Below are 10,977 nucleotides of genomic sequence, written 5' to 3' on the forward strand. Positions count from 1 at the left end.
CCCAGTGCGTAACTGGTACTTAATTTATCGACCCCGAAAGGATGAAAGGCAAAGTCGACCTCGGCGGAATTTGAACTCAGAACATAGCGGGCAGACGAAATACCTATTTCTTTATTGCCCACAAGGGGCTAAACATAGAGGGGACAAACAAGGACAGATAAAGGGATTAAGTCGATTACATCGACCCCAGTGCGTAACTGGTACTTAATTTATCGACCCCGAAAGGATGAAAGGCAAAGTCGACCTCGGTGGAATTTGAACTCAGAACATAGCGGGCAGACGAAATACCTATTTCTTTATTGCCCACAAGGGGCTAAACATAGAGGGGACAAACAAGGACAGATAAAGGGATTAAGTCGATTACATCGACCCCAGTGCGTAACTGGTACTTAATTTATCGACCCCGAAAGGATGAAAGGCAAAGTCGACCTCGGCGGAATTTGAACTCAGAACATAGCGGGCAGACGAAATACCTATTTCTTTATTGCCCACAAGGGGCTAAACATAGAGGGGACAAACAAGGACAGATAAAGGGATTAAGTCGATTACATCGACCCCAGTGCGTAACTGGTACTTAATTTATCGACCCCGAAAGGATGAAAGGCAAAGTCGACCTCGGCGGAATTTGAACTCAGAACGTAGCGGGCAGACGAAATACCGCTAAGCATTTCGCCCGGTGTGCTAACGGTTCTGTGTGTGCGTGTGTGTGTGTGACCTAGTGGTTAGGGTGTTGCACTCACAGTGGCTAGATTTCCCAGCAATGGACTATCTTTCTGATCAGGGGGAACAGACATTAGTCTGTTTGCATAGCCAGTGGGGTGCACGTTCTTGCGGCAAAAGGTACGTTATTGCGTCGCCAGGCACGTTCTTGCGGCGCCGAGCACTTTCTTGCGGCATCGGGCAATGTGGGGCCAGGCACGGTTTTGCAACACCAGGTACGTTTTGCAACACCAGGTACGTTCTTGCGACGCCGGACACGTTTTTGCCGCGCCGGACACGAACTTCCTAGGGCTGCAAGAACGTGTCTAGGGCCGCAAGACCGTGCCTGGCTCCGCAAATACGTGACTGGTGCGGCAGAAACACGCTCGGGAACGTTAATATGTACCCGGCGCCGTTGGAACGTGCCCAGCGTCGCAAAACGATCCCAGCGCCGTTAAAACGTGCCTGGAACCGCAAGAACGTGTCCAGTGTTGCAAGAACGTGCACAGGGTAACAAGAACGTACCTGGGGATGCAAGAAGGTGATCGCAGCAGTAACTACCTGGGGACGCAAGTAAGTGACAGGGGCCGTATGTACGTACGTCTGTCCTGCGCCAAAAGAACGTGCCTGGTTCCGAAAGAACGGGCCTGGGGCCCGCAAGAACGTACCTGGCGTCGTAAGAGCGTGCCTGGCACCACAAGAGCGTGCATAGAGCCGCAAGAACGTTCTTGCTACGCCGGGCACGGTCTTGCGGCTTCGGGCACGTTCTTGCGGTGCCGGACACGTTCTTACTGCCCCGGATTCGTACTTACGGCCCCAGGAACGTACATCCTGCCCCAGGTAGTGACTGCCCCGATCACGTTCTTGCGTTGCTCGGCACGTACTTACGGCCCCGGGCACATATTTGCGGCCCCAGGCCCATACTTACGGCCCAAGGAACATGCATATGGCACCAGGCAATTACTAGCGGCCCTAGGCACGTAGTTACTGCCCCGAGCACGTTCTTGTGGCGCCAGGCACGTTCTTGTGGAGCCGGGCACGTTCTTGTGGAGCTGGGCACGTACTTACGGCCCTGGGCACATATTTGCGGCCCCAGGTACATACTTACCGTCCCGGGCTCGTAATTACGGCCCAAAGAACGTGCATATGACCCCAGGCAATTACTAGCGGCCCTAGGCACGTAGTTACTGCCCCGAACACGTTCTTGCGGCGCCAGGTACCTTCATGCGGCCCCAGGCGCGTTCTTGTGGCTCTAGGAATGTCTTGCAACGCAAAGTACGTTCTTGCGTTGCTGGGCACGTACTTATTGCCCCGGGCACGTTCTTGCGACCTTAGGCAATACTTACGGCCCCACGCACGTACTTACGGTCCCGGGCACGTAGTTACGGCCCCAGACACGTACATACGGCTCGAGGCATGTAGTTGCTGCTCCGGGCACGTTCTTTGGGCGCCAGACATGTTCTTCTGTCCTCCGTAAAAGCACCCACTACACTTTCTGAGTGGTTGGCGTTAGGAAGGTCATCCAGCTGTAGAAACTCTGCCAAATTAGATTGGAGCCTGGTGTTGCCATCCGGTTTCACCAGTCCTCAGTCAAATCGTCCAACCCATGCTAGCATGGAAAGCGGACGTTAAATGATGATGATGATGATGATACATACACACTCAAATACTTTCCATCATTGAAAGATGCTGTAATTTCCTCAGTACTTACTGATTAATTAAAATCTTCAGTAGGTTTCCTAACCTTGCTGTTCCACAAATATTTAGATTAGGAATGTATGACAGACTTAAAAGTAAGTGTTGGGGTTTATATGATTGATTAAACCCACCAAAGCAAAACCGCAGCATGGTCACAGCTCAATGATTTCAAGAGTAAACCACATAATATAGCTTGAAATATCTTGGGTGATAGACTTAATCCTCATCCACCCTATTCTAAAATCATCACCTGACATTTGGGATCCTTTTAAGAGAGGATTGATCTGTTGTATGCATTCCTGTTAGGCCTCCTGTTTGGGAGATATCTTCCTCCCATCCACCAATTAGAGATCTTGGAAAAAATAAAGGGTCATAGCTGAGGGAGTCTTCACACTTCTTTCGCCATGTCCAGGTCGATCTGCATTGGAAGCAGTCTCTAGAAATTTCTTTACAATTTTCGAGGCTGTTTTTTGGTTACTATTAAGGATTTTTGGTATAGCTTTATTACTTTCACCTCCTCTGTGGAGGGTTACGATTGTATTTTGGTCTATAGCCATTATTTAAGTCATAAATCTGAATTTATTTTGGCTGAAACAAAAAGAAGACAAACAAAGTTTTTATAATGTTGTATCATTTTAATATCTTATCACATTCATTGCTAGTTATTAAATACCGAAACTTCGGTAGCTTTAATATCAGGACACTCTGTATATATATATGTGTATATATTATTTTATTAAAGCTGGAAACAATTCACCAAATGGCAGCAAATGAGGATCCATTTATATAGTCTTTATTTTTTTCAGATTAGTTCCCCAATGAGATTTAAATGCTCGTGCAATGAACTGGTATCTACATTATATATATACATACATGTCTGTGTGTATATATATGTGTGTGTGTGTGTGTGTGTGTGTGTATATATATGTATATATATATATATATATATATCATCATCATCATCATCATCATCGTTTAACGTCCGCTTTCCATGCTAGCATGGGTTGGACGATTTGACTGAGGACTGGTGAAACCGGATGGCAACACCAGGCTCCAATCTAATTTGGCAGAGCTTCTACAGCTGGATGCCCTTCCTAACGCCAACCACTCAGAGAGTGTAGTGGGTGCTTTTACGTGTCACCCGCACGAAAACGGCCACGCTCGAAATGGTGTCTTTTATGTGCCACCCGCACAAGAGCCAGTCCAGGGGCACTGGCAACGATCTCACTCGAAAATCCTACGGGAGCCAGTCAGGCGGTACTGGCAATGGCCACGCTCAAAATGGTGCATCTCATGTGCCACCCGCACAAGAACCAGTCCATGGGCACTGGCAACGATCTTACTTGGCTTGCCGGGTCTTCTCACGCACAGCACATTTCCAAAGGTCTCGGTCAGTAGTCATCGCTTCGGTGAGGCCCAATGTACGAAGGTCTTGCCTCACCACCTCAGCCCAGGTCTTCCTGGGCCTACCTCTTCCACGGGTTCCCTCAACTGTTTTGCAACACCAGGTACGTTTTGCAACACCAGGTACGTTCTTGCGACGCCGGACACGTTTTTGCCGCGCCGGACACGAACTTCCTAGGGCCGCAAGAACGTGTCTAGGGCCGCAAGACCGTGCCTGGCTCCGCAAATACGTGACTGGTGCGGCAGAAACACGCTCGGGAACGTTAATATGTACCCGGCGCCGATGGAACGTGCCCAGCGTCGCAAAACGATCCCAGCGCCGTTAAAACGTGCCTGGAACCGCAAGAACGTGTCCAGTGTTGCAAGAACGTGCACAGGGTAACAAGAACGTACCTGGGGATGCAAGAAGGTGATCGCAGCAGTAACTACCTGGGGACGCAAGTAAGTGACAGGGGCCGTATGTACGTACGTCTGTCCTGCGCCAAAAGAACGTGCCTGGTTCCGAAAGAACGGGCCTGGGGCCCGAAAGAACGGGCCTGGGGCCCGCAAGAACGTACCTGGCGTCGTAAGAGCGTGCCTGGCACCACAAGAGCGTGCATAGAGCCGCAAGAACGTTCTTGCTACGCCGGGCACGGTCTTGCGGCTTCGGGCACGTTCTTGCGGTGCCGGACACGTACTTACTGCCCCGGATTCGTACTTACGGCCCCAGGAACGTACATCCTGCCCCAGGTAGTGACTGCCCCGATCACGTTCTTGCGTTGCTCGGCACGTACTTACGGCCCCGGGCACATATTTGCGGCCCCAGGCCCATACTTACGGCCCAAGGAACATGCATATGGCACCAGGCAATTACTAGCGGCCCTAGGCACGTAGTTACTGCCCCGAGCACGTTCTTGTGGCGCCAGGCACGTTCTTGTGGAGCCGGGCACGTTCTTGTGGAGCTGGGCACGTACTTACGGCCCTGGGCACATATTTGCGGCCCCAGGTACATACTTACGGTCCCGGGCTCGTAATTACGGCCCAAAGAACGTGCATATGACCCCAGGCAATTACTAGCGGCCCTAGGCACGTAGTTACTGCCCCGAACACGTTCTTGCGGCGCCAGGTACCTTCATGCGGCCCCAGGCGCGTTCTTGTGGCTCTAGGAATGTCTTGCAACGCAAAGTACGTTCTTGCGTTGCTGGGCACGTACTTATTGCCCCGGGCACGTTCTTGCGACCTTAGGCAATACTTACGGCCCCACGCACGTACTTACGGTCCCGGGCACGTAGTTACGGCCCCAGACACGTACATACGGCTCGAGGCATGTAGTTGCTGCTCCGGGCACGTTCTTTGGGCGCCAGACATGTTCTTCTGTCCTCCGTAAAAGCACCCACTACACTTTCTGAGTGGTTGGCGTTAGGAAGGTCATCCAGCTGTAGAAACTCTGCCAAATTAGATTGGAGCCTGGTGTTGCCATCCGGTTTCACCAGTCCTCAGTCAAATCGTCCAACCCATGCTAGCATGGAAAGCGGACGTTAAATGATGATGATGATGATGATACATACACACTCAAATACTTTCCATCATTGAAAGATGCTGTAATTTCCTCAGTACTTACTGATTAATTAAAATCTTCAGTAGGTTTCCTAACCTTGCTGTTCCACAAATATTTAGATTAGGAATGTATGACAGACTTAAAAGTAAGTGTTGGGGTTTATATGATTGATTAAACCCACCAAAGCAAAACCGCAGCATGGTCACAGCTCAATGATTTCAAGAGTAAACCACATAATATAGCTTGAAATATCTTGGGTGATAGACTTAATCCTCATCCACCCTATTCTAAAATCATCACCTGACATTTGGGATCCTTTTAAGAGAGGATTGATCTGTTGTATGCATTCCTGTTAGGCCTCCTGTTTGGGAGATATCTTCCTCCCATCCACCAATTAGAGATCTTGGAAAAAATAAAGGGTCATAGCTGAGGGAGTCTTCACACTTCTTTCGCCATGTCCAGGTCGATCTGCATTGGAAGCAGTCTCTAGAAATTTCTTTACAATTTTCGAGGCTGTTTTTTGGTTACTATTAAGGATTTTTGGTATAGCTTTATTACTTTCACCTCCTCTGTGGAGGGTTACGATTGTATTTTGGTCTATAGCCATTATTTAAGTCATAAATCTGAATTTATTTTGGCTGAAACAAAAAGAAGACAAACAAAGTTTTTATAATGTTGTATCATTTTAATATCTTATCACATTCATTGCTAGTTATTAAATACCGAAACTTCGGTAGCTTTAATATCAGGACACTCTGTATATATATATGTGTATATATTATTTTATTAAAGCTGGAAACAATTCACCAAATGGCAGCAAATGAGGATCCATTTATATAGTCTTTATTTTTTTCAGATTAGTTCCCCAATGAGATTTAAATGCTCGTGCAATGAACTGGTATCTACATTATATATATACATACATGTCTGTGTGTATATATATGTGTGTGTGTGTGTGTGTGTGTGTGTATATATATGTATATATATATATATATATATATCATCATCATCATCATCATCATCGTTTAACGTCCGCTTTCCATGCTAGCATGGGTTGGACGATTTGACTGAGGACTGGTGAAACCGGATGGCAACACCAGGCTCCAATCTAATTTGGCAGAGTTTCTACAGCTGGATGCCCTTCCTAACGCCAACCACTCAGAGAGTGTAGTGGGTGCTTTTACGTGTCACCCGCACGAAAACGGCCACGCTCGAAATGGTGTCTTTTATGTGCCACCCGCACAAGCCAGTCCAGGGGCACTGGCAACGATCTCGCTCGAAAATCCTACGGGAGCCAGTCAGGCGGTACTGGCAACGGCCACGCTCAAAATGGTGCATCCCATGTGCCACCCGCACAAGAACCAGTCCAGGGGCACTGGCAACGATCTTACTTGGCTTGCCGGGTCTTCTCACGCACAGCACATTTCCAAAGGTCTCGGTCAGTAGTCATCGCTTCGGTGAGGCCCAATGTACGAAGGTCTTGCCTCACCACCTCAGCCCAGGTCTTCCTGGGCCTACCTCTTCCACGGGTTCCCTCAACTGTTTTGCAACACCAGGTACGTTTTGCAACACCAGGTACGTTCTTGCGACGCCGGACACGTTTTTGCCGCGCCGGACACGAACTTCCTAGGGCCGCAAGAACGTGTCTAGGGCCGCAAGACCGTGCCTGGCTCCGCAAATACGTGACTGGTGCGGCAGAAACACGCTCGGGAACGTTAATATGTACCCGGCGCCGATGGAACGTGCCCAGCGTCGCAAAACGATCCCAGCGCCGTTAAAACGTGCCTGGAACCGCAAGAACGTGTCCAGTGTTGCAAGAACGTGCACAGGGTAACAAGAACGTACCTGGGGATGCAAGAAGGTGATCGCAGCAGTAACTACCTGGGGACGCAAGTAAGTGACAGGGGCCGTATGTACGTACGTCTGTCCTGCGCCAAAAGAACGTGCCTGGTTCCGAAAGAACGGGCCTGGGGCCCGCAAGAACGTACCTGGCGTCGTAAGAGCGTGCCTGGCACCACAAGAGCGTGCATAGAGCCGCAAGAACGTTCTTGCTACGCCGGGCACGGTCTTGCGGCTTCGGGCACGTTCTTGCGGTGCCGGACACGTACTTACTGCCCCGGATTCGTACTTACGGCCCCAGGAACGTACATCCTGCCCCAGGTAGTGACTGCCCCGATCACGTTCTTGCGTTGCTCGGCACGTACTTACGGCCCCGGGCACATATTTGCGGCCCCAGGCCCATACTTACGGCCCAAGGAACATGCATATGGCACCAGGCAATTACTAGCGGCCCTAGGCACGTAGTTACTGCCCCGAGCACGTTCTTGTGGCGCCAGGCACGTTCTTGTGGAGCCGGGCACGTTCTTGTGGAGCTGGGCACGTACTTACGGCCCTGGGCACATATTTGCGGCCCCAGGTACATACTTACGGTCCCGGGCTCGTAATTACGGCCCAAAGAACGTGCATATGACCCCAGGCAATTACTAGCGGCCCTAGGCACGTAGTTACTGCCCCGAACACGTTCTTGCGGCGCCAGGTACCTTCATGCGGCCCCAGGCGCGTTCTTGTGGCTCTAGGAATGTCTTGCAACGCAAAGTACGTTCTTGCGTTGCTGGGCACGTACTTATTGCCCCGGGCACGTTCTTGCGACCTTAGGCAATACTTACGGCCCCACGCACGTACTTACGGTCCCGGGCACGTAGTTACGGCCCCAGACACGTACATACGGCTCGAGGCATGTAGTTGCTGCTCCGGGCACGTTCTTTGGGCGCCAGACATGTTCTTCTGTCCTCCGTAAAAGCACCCACTACACTTTCTGAGTGGTTGGCGTTAGGAAGGTCATCCAGCTGTAGAAACTCTGCCAAATTAGATTGGAGCCTGGTGTTGCCATCCGGTTTCACCAGTCCTCAGTCAAATCGTCCAACCCATGCTAGCATGGAAAGCGGACGTTAAATGATGATGATGATGATGATACATACACACTCAAATACTTTCCATCATTGAAAGATGCTGTAATTTCCTCAGTACTTACTGATTAATTAAAATCTTCAGTAGGTTTCCTAACCTTGCTGTTCCACAAATATTTAGATTAGGAATGTATGACAGACTTAAAAGTAAGTGTTGGGGTTTATATGATTGATTAAACCCACCAAAGCAAAACCGCAGCATGGTCACAGCTCAATGATTTCAAGAGTAAACCACATAATATAGCTTGAAATATCTTGGGTGATAGACTTAATCCTCATCCACCCTATTCTAAAATCATCACCTGACATTTGGGATCCTTTTAAGAGAGGATTGATCTGTTGTATGCATTCCTGTTAGGCCTCCTGTTTGGGAGATATCTTCCTCCCATCCACCAATTAGAGATCTTGGAAAAAATAAAGGGTCATAGCTGAGGGAGTCTTCTCACTTCTTTCGCCATGTCCAGGTCGATCTGCATTGGAAGCAGTCTCTAGAAATTTCTTTACAATTTTCGAGGCTGTTTTTTGGTTACTATTAAGGATTTTTGGTATAGCTTTATTACTTTCACCTCCTCTGTGGAGGGTTACGATTCTATTTTGGTCTATAGCCATTATTTAAGTCATAAATCTGAATTTATTTTGGCTGAAACAAAAAGAAGACAAACAAAGTTTTTATAATGTTGTATCATTTTAATATCTTATCACATTCATTGCTAGTTATTAAATACCGAAACTTCGGTAGCTTTAATATCAGGACACTCTGTATATATATATGTGTATATATTATTTTATTAAAGCTGGAAACAATTCACCAAATGGCAGCAAATGAGGATCCATTTATATAGTCTTTATTTTTTTCAGATTAGTTCCCCAATGAGATTTAAATGCTCGTGCAATGAACTGGTATCTACATTATATATATACATACATGTCTGTGTGTATATATATGTGTGTGTGTGTGTGTGTATATATATGTATATATATATATATATATCATCATCATCATCATCATCATCGTTTAACGTCCGCTTTCCATGCTAGCATGGGTTGGACGATTTGACTGAGGACTGGTGAAACCGGATGGCAACACCAGGCTCCAATCTAATTTGGCAGAGTTTCTACAGCTGGATGCCCTTCCTAACGCCAACCACTCAGAGAGTGTAGTGGGTGCTTTTACGTGTCACCCGCACGAAAACGGCCACGCTCGAAATGGTGTCTTTTATGTGCCACCCGCACAAGCCAGTCCAGGGGCACTGGCAACGATCTCGCTCGAAAATCCTACGGGAGCCAGTCAGGCGGTACTGGCAACGGCCACGCTCAAAATGGTGCATCCCATGTGCCACCCGCACAAGAACCAGTCCAGGGGCACTGGCAACGATCTTACTTGGCTTGCCGGGTCTTCTCACGCACAGCACATTTCCAAAGGTCTCGGTCAGTAGTCATCGCTTCGGTGAGGCCCAATGTACGAAGGTCTTGCCTCACCACCTCAGCCCAGGTCTTCCTGGGCCTACCTCTTCCACGGGTTCCCTCAACTGTTTTGCAACACCAGGTACGTTTTGCAACACCAGGTACGTTCTTGCGACGCCGGACACGTTTTTGCCGCGCCGGACACGAACTTCCTAGGGCCGCAAGAACGTGTCTAGGGCCGCAAGACCGTGCCTGGCTCCGCAAATACGTGACTGGTGCGGCAGAAACACGCTCGGGAACGTTAATATGTACCCGGCGCCGATGGAACGTGCCCAGCGTCGCAAAACGATCCCAGCGCCGTTAAAACGTGCCTGGAACCGCAAGAACGTGTCCAGTGTTGCAAGAACGTGCACAGGGTAACAAGAACGTACCTGGGGATGCAAGAAGGTGATCGCAGCAGTAACTACCTGGGGACGCAAGTAAGTGACAGGGGCCGTATGTACGTACGTCTGTCCTGCGCCAAAAGAACGTGCCTGGTTCCGAAAGAACGGGCCTGGGGCCCGCAAGAACGTACCTGGCGTCGTAAGAGCGTGCCTGGCACCACAAGAGCGTGCATAGAGCCGCAAGAACGTTCTTGCTACGCCGGGCACGGTCTTGCGGCTTCGGGCACGTTCTTGCGGTGCCGGACACGTACTTACTGCCCCGGATTCGTACTTACGGCCCCAGGAACGTACATCCTGCCCCAGGTAGTGACTGCCCCGATCACGTTCTTGCGTTGCTCGGCACGTACTTACGGCCCCGGGCACATATTTGCGGCCCCAGGCCCATACTTACGGCCCAAGGAACATGCATATGGCACCAGGCAATTACTAGCGGCCCTAGGCACGTAGTTACTGCCCCGAGCACGTTCTTGTGGCGCCAGGCACGTTCTTGTGGAGCCGGGCACGTTCTTGTGGAGCTGGGCACGTACTTACGGCCCTGGGCACATATTTGCGGCCCCAGGTACATACTTACCGTCCCGGGCTCGTAATTACGGCCCAAAGAACGTGCATATGACCCCAGGCAATTACTAGCGGCCCTAGGCACGTAGTTACTGCCCCGAACACGTTCTTGCGGCGCCAGGTACCTTCATGCGGCCCCAGGCGCGTTCTTGTGGCTCTAGGAATGTCTTGCAACGCAAAGTACGTTCTTGCGTTGCTGGGCACGTACTTATTGCCCCGGGCACGTTCTTGCGACCTTAGGCAATACTTACGGCCCCACGCACGTACT

The sequence above is a fragment of the Octopus bimaculoides genome, chromosome 29, assembly GCF_046866305.1.
Source record: "Octopus bimaculoides isolate indiv1 chromosome 29, ASM4686630v1, whole genome shotgun sequence".
NCBI classification, from domain to species: Eukaryota; Metazoa; Mollusca; class Cephalopoda; order Octopoda; family Octopodidae; genus Octopus; species Octopus bimaculoides.